At 40.3% G+C, this 17,560-nt stretch overlaps 1 long non-coding RNA gene across 1 annotated transcript; it reads right to left on the minus strand.

Annotated features, from left to right (window-relative positions):
• Positions 1-3,398: 3,398 nt before the first annotated feature.
• On the minus strand, positions 3,399-5,379 carry LOC125468760. Its single transcript, XR_007251182.1, has 2 exons — positions 4,731-5,379; positions 3,399-3,766 (listed from the first exon to the last, which is right to left on the minus strand). It is a non-coding gene; the product is annotated as an uncharacterized LOC125468760 (long non-coding RNA).
• Between the last annotated feature and the right edge of the window lie 12,181 nt (positions 5,380-17,560).

Raw genomic sequence — 17,560 nt, forward strand, 5'->3', positions numbered from 1 at the left:
CTTACTGCATGCTATCAACTTGGAAAAACTCAAACAGCTAAACGAAAGATATGTATACCCTGAGATTGATTTGCATATTTGCAAACTTGAAAAGTAATTGCAACAGTGGATAATAATAATAATAATGATCTTTTATATATCCAGGATTTACAAGATATATTATATCAGAACATGGTTTTCTACAAAGTTATAGCGTTGTTTGACTGAGTAACAATGTGATTGTTTCAAATTAATTAACATTTATATGTTGTCCTATTCGGTCGCATCCTATTTAGCAATTTAATTAATTAGATTAAGAATAATATCTATTTATCAGAAGTTCAAGAATATGCTTCTGGCCTGGGAAGATTGGTATTATTGTATAAACATAGCAAGATTTTATTTCTAATGGTGATTAAATTACATTTAGATCCTTGTCTAATTTGATCAAGTGGGAAGAGATAAATATCTATCTCCATGTGAGTTACATGTGCTTATGACCACTACCCACATAAAACTAAAAAACAAACACAATATAAACCAAAACAATTAACAACAACCAAGTAGCAACCAAAACTCATTCAACTTTTAAGCAAGATCGAGAGAGAAATCTAAACAAATTAACTAATTAAATTAAGAGAATTAATTAGAATGACAAGAAATCGACTAAGGCAATTTAGTGCCTTATCATGTTTTAATTTTAGTTCTAGTTCTTGGTTAATATTTTCTGATATCTTAGGTTGATTATGGACATGATTGGAAGTGATATTGTTCCCCTTCCTCAGATTAGATGACCCAAAAATGATATTGTCATATGGTAAGACCATGCAAATTGGTATATGAAAATGTTGATTCCTCATGCTTTTTGCAACTAATCTGATCTTTCTGTTTCAAATACCCAAATGTCTTATTTAAGGCATGTTTAGGACTTTTTAAAATAGTTAAAAGTGATTCTTGCTTTCATATAACAAATATTTTTTGAGTTTTAAAAGTAATTTTTTGTGCAAAAGAATTATACTTTCAAAGTCCTTTTAAAAAAATGACTTAAAATTATATAAAAAAAAAATTTAGGTACTTGAAAAAAAAAAACACTTTCAACAAAAATCACTTGTGAGCATAAGACCATCTCCAATGCAGATGGCTAAATGTCCAAAAGTAAAATTGCCTAATTTATCTAAAAACTCATCTCCAACTGATAGTTGTGGTATAATTATATATAGCCCACTATGCCATTATTTGGCCAACGAGGCATCTGGCTTGGCCAAATGTAAACTCCCTCTTAATTAGCCAATTATTTGGGGCCCATCTCCTTATTTTTAATAATTAATTCAAATTCAACGGTTATATTTGAAAATATCTAATGATAGTTTAGTTAAATTAGCCAGTAAATTTAAAATATAAACTTAAAACTAAAAAATTATTGAGGATGCTATGTTTAGTCCTTTAGTTGAATACAGTATATAAGTATGGCCTGACATTATTCATTTTGAAATAATTTTGTGCATGACTATATAATTTCAAACGGAACTATGTTCATAGCTGTTCTGGATAGAGATGACCTAAAGTTGCTATAGATATACAACCACTGAGATTTGGATACAAAGGATGAGTTTCCCAAAATATACTATGTGTACAAAAAGACCAAATTAAAATATAGCCCAATAAATTTATCCTCGCCCAATGGATTGGGCTTTCTACCCTCACTCAACGGCAACAACTTATAGCCCAGTCTGTACAATTTGTGATTCCAAAGATTAAGGCAAAAATAAATGCAGCAAAATTTAAAGGGGAAGGAAATTCACTCTCTTTTTCTACCCATTTACTCCTCGACTTGTTTCTATACCTTAATTTACAGTTCGTAATTTAATCTTGTGCCTAGAAACAGAGTGGAGAGCGTGAAGATGCAAAAGGAGTGTGCAAATATTCCTCAGAAGAAAAATTAAGGGAGGAATTCATAGAAGTTGCCTCCAGTACTGATCCAAGGCCAAGCCATATTAAAAGAACTTTTCACCAACTTATGGAAAATCATATATTAAAAAGAACTTTTCACCAACTTTCCACCACCATATTGATTGGAAGGCATGCATCAGATTAAAATTTAATCAAAAAGCATCATTAATTGGTTCAGAGGGAGATGTGGAAGAGAAAAACATATCAACAGTTTTCTTACTGTTTTTCTTTCAGTTTATTTCTGTTTTTATATTTGTACAAGAACCAAACATGAAAAAAGAAGGCGGATTCTCTCAAGACTGTGTGTTGAACACAAACATATAACCCTAAATATTCCTCCATGCATGTGATCAGCTGCAGGTCTATGATGTCATCAAATCTACTGAACTAGTTTTGGCATGTCGATACTCCTCTTCTCAATGATGGAAGAGATTCCAAAGATCGAATCACCATTCCACAATGGTAAACAATAAAAGGGAAGTCTCATCCTCTCCATCTATGACTTCTCCATCATGTCTCCATACCTCTCTCCTATTGGTCATATGCCTTCCAAACCGCTATTTACCTTATCAATTGTATGCCTACACAAACACTTGCCAACGTCTCTCCCTACACCACTCTCTTTGGACAAAATCTGCATTATCACAAACTTCGTGTATTTGGGTGCCAATGTTTTCCATGGCTAAGACCCTTTTCCATGGCTAAGACCCTACAACTTTAATAAACTAGAACCCAGTTCACGCCCTTGTCTCTATCTCAGCTACTCCACCTCTCAAAGTGCCTATTGGTGCCTCGATTTGTCTACTAATCGTCAGTTTATATCCTGTCATGTCAAATTGGATAAGACTACCCTTTACACCACTCTCTTTGGACAAAATCTGCATTATCATAAACTTCGTGTATTTGGGTGCCAATGTTTTCCATTGCTAAGACCCTACAACTATAACAAACTACAACCCAGTTCACGCCTTTGTCTCTATCTCGGCTACTCCCCCTCTCAAAGTGCCTATCGATGCCTCGATTTGTCTACTAATCGTCAGTTTATATCCTGTCATGTCAAATTGGATAAGACTTCCCTTTTAAACAAAAGGTGTCATCTAGCTATCTAACTGCTATACCAAAAAAAAAAAAATGAAAAACATAAAATGGCACTCAAATCTTCTTCCAAACAGCTTACAAAAACAACATAAATTTACAATTTTTTTTAAGCATATATGCACATAATCGCATAGAACAGGTTCCATAGAACACACACACACACACACACACACAAACACACGATATCTCGAGGACAAAGGAAATTCACGCTTGAGATAGGTGAGCTCAGTAATGTATTATTCGGTACAAGTTTTGCCCTGTTTAAATGTCCTAATGTTAAAACATTTACGCACATTAAAATGTTTCTGGCTCTATATGTTTCTTGAACTATGAATAAATGATCACTACTGATTGTTGCTGCTCTGGATCTCTCAAAACAATATGCAAACAAGTAATGCTAAAAAATTACTTCAGTACGTTTATAACAATTTCTGACATGTTAATATATGCTACGTACTATTTGTGTACCATCAAATAAGAACAACTCACCTTCAGAAATGAAAACTCCTGCAACATCAAGAGACCTAAAAAGTGTGTAATAATTAGGAAAATGATAAACACTCTTTTTATATTAGCTACTTACACACTCCTGATACATCATATGTTCGTTGATTTCGTTTGATTTATCCAATATGATGCCCATAAACTAAGAGGGTCTGTGAGAAGCCAAAACGTGTGAGCGAAATTCACCTCCCTAATAATTTTTGCCCACCAGCTTATGCATCATATTAATGAAATACTGCAAACAAATATTGCATCAAATTAACAAGATATTCAGCATACTTGGTAGTAACAGTAAGTAAATTAAAACCCAATTAATAAGGATAAACAAGACAGACAGTTCTAAAGAATGTAAATTATACATTTATGAAAACAAAACAAGTCACATATATAGCGATAGGTTTGGCTCCTCCAAACCCTAAAGTACCATATCTATAATGAAAACTCGAAGTCAATTTTTTTTTATATTCAAAACCTCAGGATCCCATAAGCGCACCATATAAACTCAAACAAAAAATATAGAAAAGATTGCAAAAAATATGTAGAAAGATCTCCTGAGAACGAGACAAACTAAAATTCAGCTATCTTTCCATAAGGATGCAAAACAATTATTGGTATGTGTGACTTTCTTTCATATTTCAAATAAATCATGTCTAACTATAAGGGCAAAAGCTGGCCACAAATCTGAACGCCATAGGAGATGGTAAAAATCGATCTAGAGTAGGAAAACCAAAGCCAAAATAAAACGGGATATTTAGAGAGCTCAAAAGTACCCAATAAACAAAAGGTGGCCATGATTTCTTGTACCATTCAACCAAAGTACAGACAGTCTTCAGATCAGGACAAGGTTTACAGTTTCAGAAAATCAAACCCCATCTGAAAAAACAGTCCCTTATTCTTCTTTTTCTCGAAAATGACAGCATCGCAAAACTCTAAATGGTGCAGGTGGAAGCCAAGAAAACCGACACAGAACCCAAACCATAAACATGTGTGGTTAGCTGGTTAAAAAAATCAACTTGCGAATAGGCAATAGGAACACAAAACAAAGCAGCAGTGTCAAGATTAGTGACCTTAAACATAGATTAGAGTTATTTAAAAGCAAATTAAAACGATAATAATGCCATTCTCTCAAATAAATAACAAATTCACCATAACCCTAAAAATTGTAAAAATAAATATTCGCCCGTATTTGAAGGAGTTACCCTCTAGTAGTAAGTATCCAGTCTGCACCCCATGATGCTGATGATCCACCATAACCCTAAAACATATGATGATATTAGTCATTTATTGCTGCTGCAGCATCATCAAGATTCTCATATCATCAAATGGGGTTAAAATTAGAACCCAAGTAAGATTGTGAATCTTGATGATGCTCCACCCGCAAAAAGTGACTGGGTTTTCTTTCTTGTATTTAGATGGTATTTTTCTAACGGCATCCATCATCACTCCCATGCTAAAGAGGTTTGAAAAAAAAAATCGATCGAATCGACAGAAGGTAGAGGAAACCCTAGATATCGATCTAACCCTAAATCTCATCGAGAGAGAAATTAAGGGAGGGGGAGGAGGGATGACTGAGAAGGACTTTATATACTGAAAGTAAAGGTATTAATGTGAATAATTATATATACAGACCCATTGACCACACGGTGAAAAGAGAAAAAAAGAAAGGGTAAAGCCTTATATAGTTCTTCTCTGTGCTTAAACAGGCTATGAAAAAGTGAAAATATAAAAGAAATCATTTGAAGGCTCAAAGGGAAGTAGATGTAGAACAAGACTGATGGAGTGATGAGAGTCAAAGGGCATGAATATATAGAGATTCAGCAGAGCGAGTAGGGTGGTAATTTGATGAGAGAGAGAGAGATAGAGAGATTGGTTGGTGACGAGAGATATGAGGAGGAGTAACAGTTATCAATCGTAATCTTTGGTACCAAATTGACCAAAAACTTTAATCCTCTCTGACCCAGTCTGTGCTCCACAGATGCAAAAAAATCAGAAAAAGAATTAAAAGAGCCACCCCTCTCTATCTACAATCAATTAATTAAATTAAGATGATATTGAAAAATGATTTTTTTTTTTAACAAACGATATTATCTACATTACTGTGGATGCAAATTTCCACCTCTTCTTCTTGGACGAAAATACACCTGCAAAACAATTAACACCTTAAGTCAAGGCCAAGAGCCTCGCATTTTGGGGGGGGGGGGGGCTCTTTGGTTGAAGAACCTCCGATGCCAAAATTAGAATTTGAAGGAAAAGTGTTTAGAGAAACTTGGAGAATTTTGCAAAAAATGAGGTGGTATTTATAGGGGTGTGGCCGGCCCCCTTTGGAGAGATGGGAACCGGCCACATTTGGTGGTTTTTGGGTGTAATTGCAAGATATTATGTCAAAATAATATCTTGCAATCAATTAGGAAATTAATTAGAAAATTAATTAATTAATTAGGGAATTAATCAATTAATTTAGGTAATTAGTCCTATTTTGAATAAATAATTTGAAGGTTACCTTGTGGGGATGATTTGATAAGGATGGATGAAATAGGTTCTGAATAAATACCTATTTTGATCACGTTTGACCTTGATTGTACCATGATTGGCCACTGCTTATGCGTAAAAGTTCCGGTGTGTCTCGAGGGTAATTTTATCATTTTTTACCCAAGAATCCACGTGTTGCCTCGATATTTTTCTCGATTATTTTTGGCTCCAAAATGCCCTCACACCTGTTGGGCTGCTTGCAGAAAAAGGCAGCAGGTGTAAAGATCTTCTTGCTTTAGGAAACATAGAATTGTTTCCTATTTTGATGTAGATTCTCTCTTTAATAGGAAATTAGATCCTTCTAGAAAAGGGAAATAAATTTCTCCCAAAGTCTGTTTAAGTCTACCTTAAGTAGATTATTAAATCAACTTTAGAGAGCAATTTATTCTACCCTACAAAAGAGAGAGCTAGAGGATATTTGTTCCCCCTCCACTAGCAATCTTCTACACCTTGCCTGTGCAAAGGATTGTCTTTCGTTGCTTGCTTCGTCTCCTCGTCGCTTCTAGGTAAGAAAAAAAATTAATTTTCCTTGTCTTCTTGATTTTTGGGATCCTCAAGGCTTGAAATTGGGTTCGATGGGGATTGAGAAGGTATGAAAATGTGGCTGGGAAGCCACGGTAGGGCTGTTGCCGTGAATGGCTTGATGTCGTGTCAAGTTGGCTCGAGCCGTGGGCTAGCTCGAGTTCAGGCGTTGGGGCGCCATGGCTTGGGTCGTTGTGCTTGGGTCGGCGTTTGGATCGTTGGGCTTGGGCCTGTGCGGGAGAGGTGAGAGAAAATGTGGGGGCGCCAACCCTTTTGTGGTTGGATGGGGCTGCGAGGCTTATAGGCCGAGAGGGTGAGAGGAGGGACAGCTCAGGCTGGGCTCCTTGGGTTGCTGTCTTTGGACCGCGGGGATTAAATGGCTTTTTTTTTTTGGCCAAGCTTGGGCTCGTTTGTGAGAAGAAAATAAGAAAGAAGCTAAGAGCCATGTTGGGCCCTGGGGCTTGTTGTGCCGTGCCCCATCATTTTTTTTTTGGTGTGCAGTCGTTTAACGAATTTTCCTCATGTTTTTGTCGAATTTCTTCAAGCATGTCTTCCTCGAGCCACAAGAATGATGATGGTGTGCCGCCATTGTATCGTCAAGACGAGTCTTTGAGGCATATAGGCATACCATTATGTTTGGGGTGTGTGTAAGACGCGTTAAGGAAAGTAGCAGCCGTGAGCCATGTGGTGGGGATCAGAGAGCCATCAAGTTCCATCCTTATTACTTCATATTGGGATTTTTTTTCCCATGCCGCGTTTCTTCCAAGAGGTGCTCTGCTCCATGAAGTGTGCCCCTGCCCAATGTTCTCCTAATGAGGTTCGCGTGATGGTGGGATTTCATAATCTAAGCCAATTCTTTAACTTGGATTTGACTGTCAACGGATTTTAGTATTTCTTTGACATTGGCCATATTGAATGAGTTAGGCAGCTGCAATCTCACCATAGGCTTTTTGATCACTCGAGTAAAGGAGATCATGACTGGGCCAATGAGACTTTGGAGATAAGCGGAGAATGGGAGTTTGATTCTTCCCTTGAGCTGTGTGTTCTGACGGTTTTCATCTCCAATAAGTAGACTGCTCAATCATTCACTGCTTTGTACTTTTACTAAGCTGCTATATAATTTACTGATTATCTTCCTCTACTCTTATAAACTCAGAATTCGGCTCGATTCCTAGGACTTATCCAGACATGAAGAAGGTGCATATTGCACTAGTTATCCCTTTTGAGTATCGTGAGTGGTGTTAGCTGCTTAGTCTTCTTCATCGGGAGAAAGGTGGCCTGCCCCCAAGAGAGGAGATAAAGCGAATCAAGGTTGAGGCATTGGTTTGCCCGATCATTGTTATGGAGCCTGCTGCAAATGAAGGTGAGAAAAATAGATCTTCCTCACTTGCTCAAGAGGTGCCGGTTGAGAAAAAGCTAAAAACTTCTTCCGTTGCTCAAGAAGGTTCGCCGGCTGCTCTCAAGCTCATGATTAACTTGACTTCCTCCAAGGGCGAAAAAGAGGAGGTTGCTAGATCTGTGCCAATGACGCCTGCCATTCTGAAGGCGACTAGTTCGATTGCTGACATGATTGCTTAGCGTAGGAGTTCCACTGTGCCCCCAATGCTGAAATTCGTGCCCAAACATCCGTCTAGGGCTAAGTGTAGTTCACCTTTGGAGACGTTTGCTATTATGAAGAGCAATAAGGTGCCTTTGCCTGCTAAAGTGGCTCTAAAACCCGTTTTCTCTGCTGCTGAGATCAATTTGGCTGCTGAAAAGAAGGAGAATATTCGTATGGGCAGTTGTGAGAAATCCACCAAGTCTGTTTTTGGAGAAATTGCTGAGATTTATGCACTCTTGAAACCAGATCTGCTTGAAGACATGGATATGTGTGCCAAGCTTGTTGATGGCATTAAAGGGGTTGTTTGCCCAAGTTCCTTTGCGAAGCACACGACTGAGTATAGAATGACTGTTATGCTGGCTATGATGTCGAAGACGGTGATTCTAACAGCCAAGACTATGCTTCTTGATCAAGAGGACACCAAGGCTACCAAGAAGGTGGTAAGGATTGTGGTAGTTGATGCTTACTCTTCAGCCGAGAAGGTCAAAAGGTTGAAATCTGAGCTTACCGCTTTGAAGGGGTCTAATATCTCTGCCCCTACTTCTCTGTAGCTTGAGACCGCTCACCAGAAGATCGTGGATTTGAAGACTAGGCTTGACGTGATCCAAATAAAGTATGAAAGTGTAAAGAAGGAGATCGGGTGTTACATACCTCAAATTCATGACCTTGAGTGTGCCATTTCTGAGTTTTGCTTCGCTGCTTACTTAAAGGATGAAAAGTTGATTGCTACTTATAACCAAGTGATCCACTTCAAGAAGGTTGTTGATAGGCTTGAACCTCAAGTGTTGAAACTCTAAAGTGCTTTGAAGATCAATGACAGTCTGGAGAAGGAAGTAAAGAAGCTGCAGCGGGTCCATGTTAGTCTGCTAGAGGGGAATGAGTAGTTGAAGGGTTCGAGGCTGGGTTCGAGGCTTTGCTTACTCAAAGTCAAGCTGATTTCTACAAGCTAGGTTATGTAGACCATCTCTTTGGGAGACCGTCTAACTTTGAGTTTTTTGGTAAAGACTTCATGACATTCTCTATTTCTCCGAAAGACTTGCTCACCTTTACTTTCGAGGCTTCCATTGGTGAAGTAGTCGGAGAAGCTGATGCCCAAGCTGGAGCAACAGGGGGTGAAGCGCCAGATAATGCCGCTGCTGCTGAAGGTGTGGCGACTAAGTAGTCGTGGATCATCCAAGATGCTAAAGTGTAGTCTTCTAGGTAGTCTTTAGGATTTTCTTTATTTTCCTTGATGTTTTTTGCTTGAACTCATTCGGTATTTGCTAGTTGTTTATCAATTTTGCTAGAAAATTTAATAAATTTGCTTCCTTCGCTTTTCTCCATCTTCGCTTCTTTTGTTCATAACCTAACCTTAGACTTTATAGACTAGTGGCAGACGTGCTACTTTTTTTTATAAACAGACAGGCATGCGTATCCCATGCAACCGTAGGTGTTGGTGTGGAACTTTGCAAAGTTGTTAGCCATAAGTTCTGCAGTCGGATACCTTACTTACAGAAGCAGACGAGTCGGCGTGATCACTTGGCTATTAACTTTGGCTTTCTCTAATTTCATAGGTTACGTTGCAAGTATCACAACACTTTAAGACTTGGCGTAGGTTATTCCGTGCTATAACCTTTCACATAAATGTGTGGTTGTATAAGTTTAACGCGACTTACTACTCGAAGGGCAAGCCATAGACAGTCTCCTGGAAACTGAAGGCTATCTTAGTTCACTCGGTAGCAGCTTTACGGTTCCAGGGCATTCGTTCATAGGGCGTACTGCATAATATGCCGTCTCCATCTCTAGGGCCTGATTCCTCGTGGATTAGGCCAAGAGACCCAAAATCCTTCAGCTAGCTAAGCCTTGAAAAATACCATTGTGGCTACTTCTGGGAATCTCGGCGTAAGCTATTGTGCATCTAGTTATATTAGGGCAGCCCAACTTATCCACGTCTTGATATTCGGAATGTAGAGTTTATCCTCCTGCTTTGGAGAACAAACTCATATGAGTGTCAGGGAATTGGTTTACCCTCTCACACTGGAGAACATGGTTGGTTCCTCGGGTGATGCAATTCCTGCGATGAGTCCTTGAGAAGGGTGCGATCTTTTTGAAGTGCAGGAGAGATCAATTATTGTAGACATGTAGTCGAGCCAAGTTGTAAAGTACTTATGAATTCCTTATTGAAAAAAGAGTGAAACGAACGAAAACTTAGTTGTAAAGTAGAGACTGTATAACAACTGGATAATCCTCGGCTCGCGAGGTGGTGCTCGTTGAGCTGCTTGAGTTCTTTGGGCTTTGATGTAGTGGGAAGTCACACATGGTACTTTCTCATATTGTAGGCGTTCCATTGATTTGCGATCTCTTTGTTGTTCATGGTAGGGAAGGTGTAATTACCCTTGCCGTCTACTATACTAATCTTGTACGGACCTTCCTAGATGGGTTCCATCTTTTTAGAGCCTTCCTTGCGGGCAGTGATGAAGGTTTTTCTTAAGACTAGATCTCCAGGTTTGAACTGCCAGATCTTGGCCCTTTTGTTATAGCTGGAGAAGAGTTGCTACTGGTAGGCTGCGATGCGGGTGATGGTCTGCTCGCGCTTCTTATCTGCCAGATTTAAGCTTATGGCCATCTCCTTATTGTTATGCTTAATGCTTAGCAGTAAAGTGTTGATACTTGGCACGATGACTGGGAAAAATGATTGTTTTTGAACCAAATGCCAACGAGCCAGAAATCTCATTAGTGGCTCGTTGTTTGGTGGTGCGATATGCCCATAGACATCCAGGGAGTTTGTCTAGCCATTTTCCCTTCTTGTTGGTGAAAGATTTCTTAAGGTAATCGATGATCGTCTTGTTGGATGCTTTGGCCTACCTATTGCCTTTAGGATATCTAGGTGTGGACATGTGCTACTTGATGCCATACTTTTGGAAGAACTATGCCAAAACTTTGCCAACAAATTGCAGGTCATTATCGGTGATGATGGATTAAGGGATGCCAAATCGACAAATGATGTTCCTTCATATGAAGCGCTCTATATCCGCCTAAGTCATGGTCGTTATGAGCTCTGCTTCTACCCATTTAGTGAAGTAATCGGTTGCCACGATCATCATGCCCTTGCCCCCAGTAGCTGGCGGCATTGACCCTACTAAATTGATTGCTCATTGCATGATTGGCTTGTCTAAATACTTCACCAGAATAGAGCGTTTGAATTGGTGGTCGAGGGCAGAGCCTAGGCCAGCTAGCACATCCGCCCACAGAACTTGAGTAAAAATGTAAGTCTGAAATGCCTTAAGTTGCTTGCGTACATTCTCTAGGTATTGTGCCATCTTTAGATATTTTGTCGTGTACTGCCCAATAGTCTGGCTGCTGATTAGCTGGGAATCAAAATGAATTGTGAGCTTTTTCACTGCCAAGTCTTTTGCCATTCGGAGGCCTACTAGTAGGGCCTCGTATTCTGCTTCGTTGTTAGATGCCTTGAAGCCTAGAGTGATCACCTGCTCGAGCATCGAACCATCTGGGGTGACAAGGACCACGCCTACTTCCGAGCTTTTGTAGTTGGATATGCCATCAACATGAAAATGCTAGAAGTCTCCATTGGAGGGAGTAGGTGCGGTTAAGGTATGCTTGGCTACTTCCGGGGCATCATTGGGCCATTCTGTTGCGTTGATTAGGCTATGCGTGAATTTTGCTATGAAGTCCACCAAGGCTTGGGCCTTTATCGCCATGCGAGGTTGGAAGACTAAACTGTGTTGGCCAAGTTCTAACGCCCATTTCATCACTTGTTGAGAAGCTTCTAGACCATGTAAAATTGATCGTAGAGGATATTGAGTCATGACGATGGCTGTGTGAGCTTAAAAGTACGGTCTGAGCTTTCGAGAACAACCGGGGCCAAAATTAATTTCTCGATCTTTGGATATCTAGTTTCTGTATCGAGAAGAGTTTTAGAAGTGTAAAATATCGACAGTTAGGCCTCTAGCACTTCTCGTATGAGAGCAAAACTCACTGCTACTTCAGAGACTGCCAAGTAGATGTATAAGTCTTCTGCTGCTACCGGTTTGGATAGTAAGGGAGGTGACGTGAGATACTTCTTCGGGTTTTGGAAAGCTCTTTCGCACTCATCATCCCATTTGTCTTGTTGTGCCCTCTTGATGGCCTTGAAAAAGGGTTTGCATCGATCAGTGGACCGCGAAAGAAAGTGGTTGAGGGCGGCTACTCGTCCAGTCAAGCTTTGGATCTCATTCAAGGTGGTTGGAGATTTCATCTCTAGAATCGCTTGAATTTTCTTGGGATGTGCTTTATTCTTCGTTGGGTTACTAGGTACCCTAAGAATCTGCCTGAAGATACTCCAAATGTGCATTTGGCCGGATTGAGCTTCATCATGAACTTTCTAAGGATGTCGTAAGTTTTTGCCAGGTTACCGATGTGGTCTGACTGCTGCTTGCCCTTCACCATGATGTTGCCGACATAGACTTCCATTGTTACTCCAATTTGCTTCTTGAACATTATGTTTACTAACTTTTGGTAAATGGCTCCTGCGTTCATGAGGCCAAAGGGCATGACCTTGTAGCAGTAAATGCATTGCTCGATCACGAACTTGATTTTCTCCTTATCGAGGTCGTACATGGCTATTTGGTTGTAGCTGAAGTAGGCGTCCAAGAAATTGAGCAGCTGGTTCCCAGAAGTCAAATCTACTAATTGATCGATTCGGGGAAGTGGATAAGGATCCTTTGGGCATGCCTTGTTGAGGTCTGTGTAGTCTGCAAACCCTCCATTTGCCCTTTTCTTTCTTCTTTACTAGCACGATGTTGGCAAGCCATGTTGAATGTACTACCTCTTTTATGAATCTGGCCTTTAGTAGCTTATCGATTTTCGCTTCAATGATCGTCACTCATTCGGGTGCAAAATGTCTTCTTTTTTGGATTACCAACTTGGCAATGGGGTCGACATGCAACTTGTGGCAAGCTATCTTGGGGTTGATGACGGGCATGTCAGAAGGTGACCAAGCGAAGATGTCATGATTTTCCCAAAGGAAAGCTGTGAGTTCTTCCTTTACCTTTGGGCTCAGACGTGAATCGATACTAGCAGTCTTCTTCAGCTGTGTGGGATCAAGAATGATGTGTGCGACGTCCTCTTCGGGTTTTCATCTTATCTCATCTGCTAACATATTGGTTTGGACACCATCTTCTTAATCCGCTTACTGTAATTGCAATTTGGTAGCTTTATCGTCCATTTAGACCTCGATAGCCTCTACGAGGGTAAAGGTCTTCTTCTTTGATTCCTTCAATACTTGCACCCGTTGAGATGCAGCTTAGTCATACTTGATTTCTCCGACTCCTCATCCTAGGATGCGGAATCAGATTTTTTGATACTTGACTGAAGTGACGGCATCCAGCTTTATTAGCCAAGATTTCCCTAGAATCCCTTTGTAGGTAAACGGGTCGTTTACTATTATGAATGTCTGCTTTAAGACAATTGGCGGTGTTTTCACGTCAAGTGTGATGTGGCCGATGACAGTCAAGGTGTGTTCGTTGAATTCGATGAGTACCTCCGCTTGGCGTATGATTTTGCTTTCCATTGTCAATCATTATTTTGTCGACTATGGCATAGGCCAGTTGGATAGATACCACCAGTGTGTCGTCGTGTGGGAAATCGACGCCTTCAACATCCTGCTCGGTGAAGCCAATAATGGGTCAAGATTGGGTGTCGACTACTTGGACTTGCGAGACTAGTAAAGACTGCTGGATCTTCCTTTTCTTTGAATTGTTGGTGCCTTCCAAGTGCTCAAATTCGACGAAAATGTCATTGATCCGAATCGTCTTGTTGGGCGGTTCTTCGTCGGCATCTGCATTCCTTCTAAGCTGCGTAGCCAACTTGTCTAAGTATATGTTGACTTTGCCTTCTTTTACGAGCTTATCTAGGTAGTTCTTTCAAGTGTAGCAGTCATTGGTTGTGTGACTGGGACTTTGGTGGAACGTGCAGTACTTGGTGTGATCCAACTTGGAAATATCTCCATTTGATTATTTCGACAACTTGAACCATGGCTCATTTATGTCACAAAGGATTTGGTGGATCGAGATTGAGAACTTAGAGTAGTTCTTGGTCGTTAGACATTCTTTGGTTGTGGGTTAGTTTCTACGCTTGGCCTCCTACCTGCTTTTGTTGTACTGCTTCCCGTTCTTTTTTTTTTTTTTCCACCACTGCCGACTCTTTTCTAGGCTACTCGAGTGCCTTGTCTGCTCGCTGAACCTCATCCCAAAGTGCATGCTTCTTTACTAGAGCGAAAAAGTCTGCCAAAGTTAGATCTTTTTTCATGATCAATTCCCCAAATAGCAGGTGGTCTTGGAAGTCATTTTTGGAAGGCTGCACTTGCTATTAAGTTGTCGTATCCGACTATCTTTGCCTTCTCTGCTTTGAACCTCTTCACGTAGTCGCAAAATGACTCATTTAGGTTCTTTTTCACGCTGAACAAGTGGTCAAACTTTTTCTTGATTAAGCGATAGGATGAGTATTCTTTGGTGAAAACAAAGGAAAAATCATCAAAACTCTGGATGGATTGTGATGGTAAGGTATGGAACCAATCTTATGCCTCGCCTTGTAAAGTGATGGCGAATATCTTGCATATAAGAGCATCGTTATTCAGGTAAAGAACCATTGTGCTTCGGTAGTGCTTCAAGTTTCTCTCCGAATCTCCATCTTCTTTGAAATATGTGAAATGTGGCATGTTAAACTTACGTGGAGGTTCTGCCTGCTCGATCTCGTCCATGAAAGGTGACCTGTTCATGTTGGTCATGTCCCATTGTAGTGCCACATCAGTGACTTCGTTGTGTTAGAAGTCACGCAATCACTTATTTAAGAGCCTTGGCTGCCCCCGATCTTGACCTACTGGTCTAGGCTACTCTTCTACGTGCTCGGTTAGTCTATGTTGCGGTGGCGGTGTATGTGGTTCGTTCCTAGCAGGCGAGGGAATTCTTCTCAGGCTGCTGGTTGAACTTGAGCCGGACTGAATGACTGCTTCTCTCTACCTTTCGTGCTGCTTACTCCAATATAAGGTAGATGATGCTTCTTGCGGGCCTAACCGCGAATGAACACTTCGCCTAAAAGGTTTCTTATGTTGATTATTGGTGTGTGGTTCTAACCGTAAGTGTATACTTGTTCGTGGGCCTAGTCGAGAGTGCACAATCCTCCGCGCGCTAAGACAAGAGTATGCGCTATCTTAGGGGCCCAGTCGGGTGTGTACACTACCAGAATGCTCGATTCATGGCTGGTCGAGTGGCTGCTTACCAGGACGCTGCTGGAGAGGTTCTTCGTCTGCCTTTGTCCTACTTCGAAACACCTTGTCTGGGGCAAGTTACGTCTCAGTGCGCTATAAAAGATAATTCACCAAGGTTGTCTGCTAAGCAAGAGAGCTTGTCAACTCCATGACTTGTCGGGACAAGTGTTTTTCCCTGTTTGGGTTGGAATAGCTTGGAAAGAACGCGTCTCCTTGAGTAGTGGAAGTGTGGTAGACTCCGGGAGCAAGATTTGAGTTGGGAAATGTCAAATCTGTGGAGAAATGTGGTGAAAATGCCCCCGGTTCATTCATCGGCCCATAAATATGAAGTAGGAACGATTGGACTGGTCTTTGACTGATTTGGGTTGCTTGGAAGGCCACGGAAGTGGGCAAGGTCACGGGAGTGGGTTGCTCGGTGTGCAGCGCACGTAGGTGCGAGGCTAGGGCTCAGCTCAGCAATGTGTTAGGCTCGCATTGGGCTTGAGTGGCTTGGGCCGGCTGGCCTTAGCCTTAGGCTTTAGTGGGCTTCGATGGCACGGCTTGGGTCGTGGTCATGGGGCCATAGACCTTGTTGAGGGTGGCTGTCGTGGTGGTTGTTACGGTGGTGACCCGTGGGGGTGGTGCCGTTTCACTCATCGTCATGTTGAGCCTTGTGGATCGCCATGTTCCTAATTCTTGAACATTGGAATTTCAGTTCGTCGAGGTTTCCGAATCTCTTGCCATTGTACTTTTCTTTTACGTTTTATCGAAGAATTTTTATAAATAAAAATTCCAAGAATAAGAATGTACGAAAAATCTACAAATGGACAAGAAAACGAAAAACCTTGAATACGAGAGTCTTCTACTAGTGTGTGACTCAAACTCTCAATGAAAGCACCAATTTGTGGATGCAATTTTCCACCTTCTTCTTCTTGGAAAAAAAATACACCTGCAAAACAATTTACACCTTAGGTCAAGGCCAAGAGCCTTTTGTTGGGGGGGGGGGGGGGGAGAAGGGGGCTTTGGCCAAAGAACCTCTAATGCCAAAGTTAGAATTTGAGGGAAAAGTTTTTATAGAAACTTGAAAATTTTTGCAAGATAGTTGGAATTAGGTTTTTGGAGAAATGAGGTAGTATTTATAGGGGTGTGGCCAGCCTATTTGGAGAGATGGGAACTGGCCACATTTGATGGTTTTTGGGTGTAATTGCAAAATATTATGTCAAAATAATATCTTGCAATCAATTAGAAAATTAATTAATTAATTAGAGAATTAATCAATTAATTTAGGTAATTAATCCTATTTTGAATAAATAATTTGAAGGTTACCTTGTGGGGAGGATTGATGAAATAGATTTTGAATAAATACATATTTTGATCATTTTTTACCTTGATTGTGCTATGATTGTCCGCTACTTGCGTGTAGAAGTTCCAGTCTCCACAACTACGATACGGTTCAAATTCGCTTTTGGCAAAAATCGAACTTAAGACCTCTCACTTACAAGTGAAGATGAATACCACTAGACCATAGTACTAAGTGGCTTGGAAAATAAAAACTTAACCAGTAATAGTACACTTGGTGATAGTGATCCTGTTCAAATATTATTGCTGTTGATGTTTGGGGTAGTGTGGGGATGGCGTTTAGGTTTGGAGGATAAATATGTTGCGTCCTCCATAAGAATATTTCTTCTTCTTGAGGGTCGGGATCAATTGACAGGCCCCCTACACCCAGACCCCTGACATTCGTGTATTAATTGAGACCCTATATATCTAATTCTAGCTAGGGTTTAAGGTTCGTTGTTTGGATCCTTCATTTTCCACTTTTGTTTCCTTTTGAGGGACTAAGTTTTACAAGTTTATGCCCTTTAATTTCCTGTAATCTACATGTCTAATCCATCTTAGTCTTCCTAAGCGCCCCTCTATTCTTTAGCTCTTATGTTTATGTTTACTTTCGCTCAAGTCACCCCCAATTCTTGATGGCTAATTACTTTCCCATCAATCACTACGCACCTATTAATAATGGAAACTTTAACGAAAAGTTTATGATACTGTTCACTTTAACGAAAAACCATAATTTACTTTAAAAAGTCAATCCTGGTACTATTCACTTACAACACATTTTCGTCATTTTCGTTAAAACTCAAAGTTTTCAAGCTCTT

Source organism: the organism of the source record quoted next, unplaced genomic scaffold, assembly GCF_019419815.1.
Source record: "Pyrus x bretschneideri cultivar Hongxiangsu unplaced genomic scaffold, Pyrus_bretschneideri_v1 Contig4, whole genome shotgun sequence".
In the NCBI taxonomy this organism is placed as follows: Eukaryota; Viridiplantae; Streptophyta; class Magnoliopsida; order Rosales; family Rosaceae; genus Pyrus; species Pyrus x bretschneideri.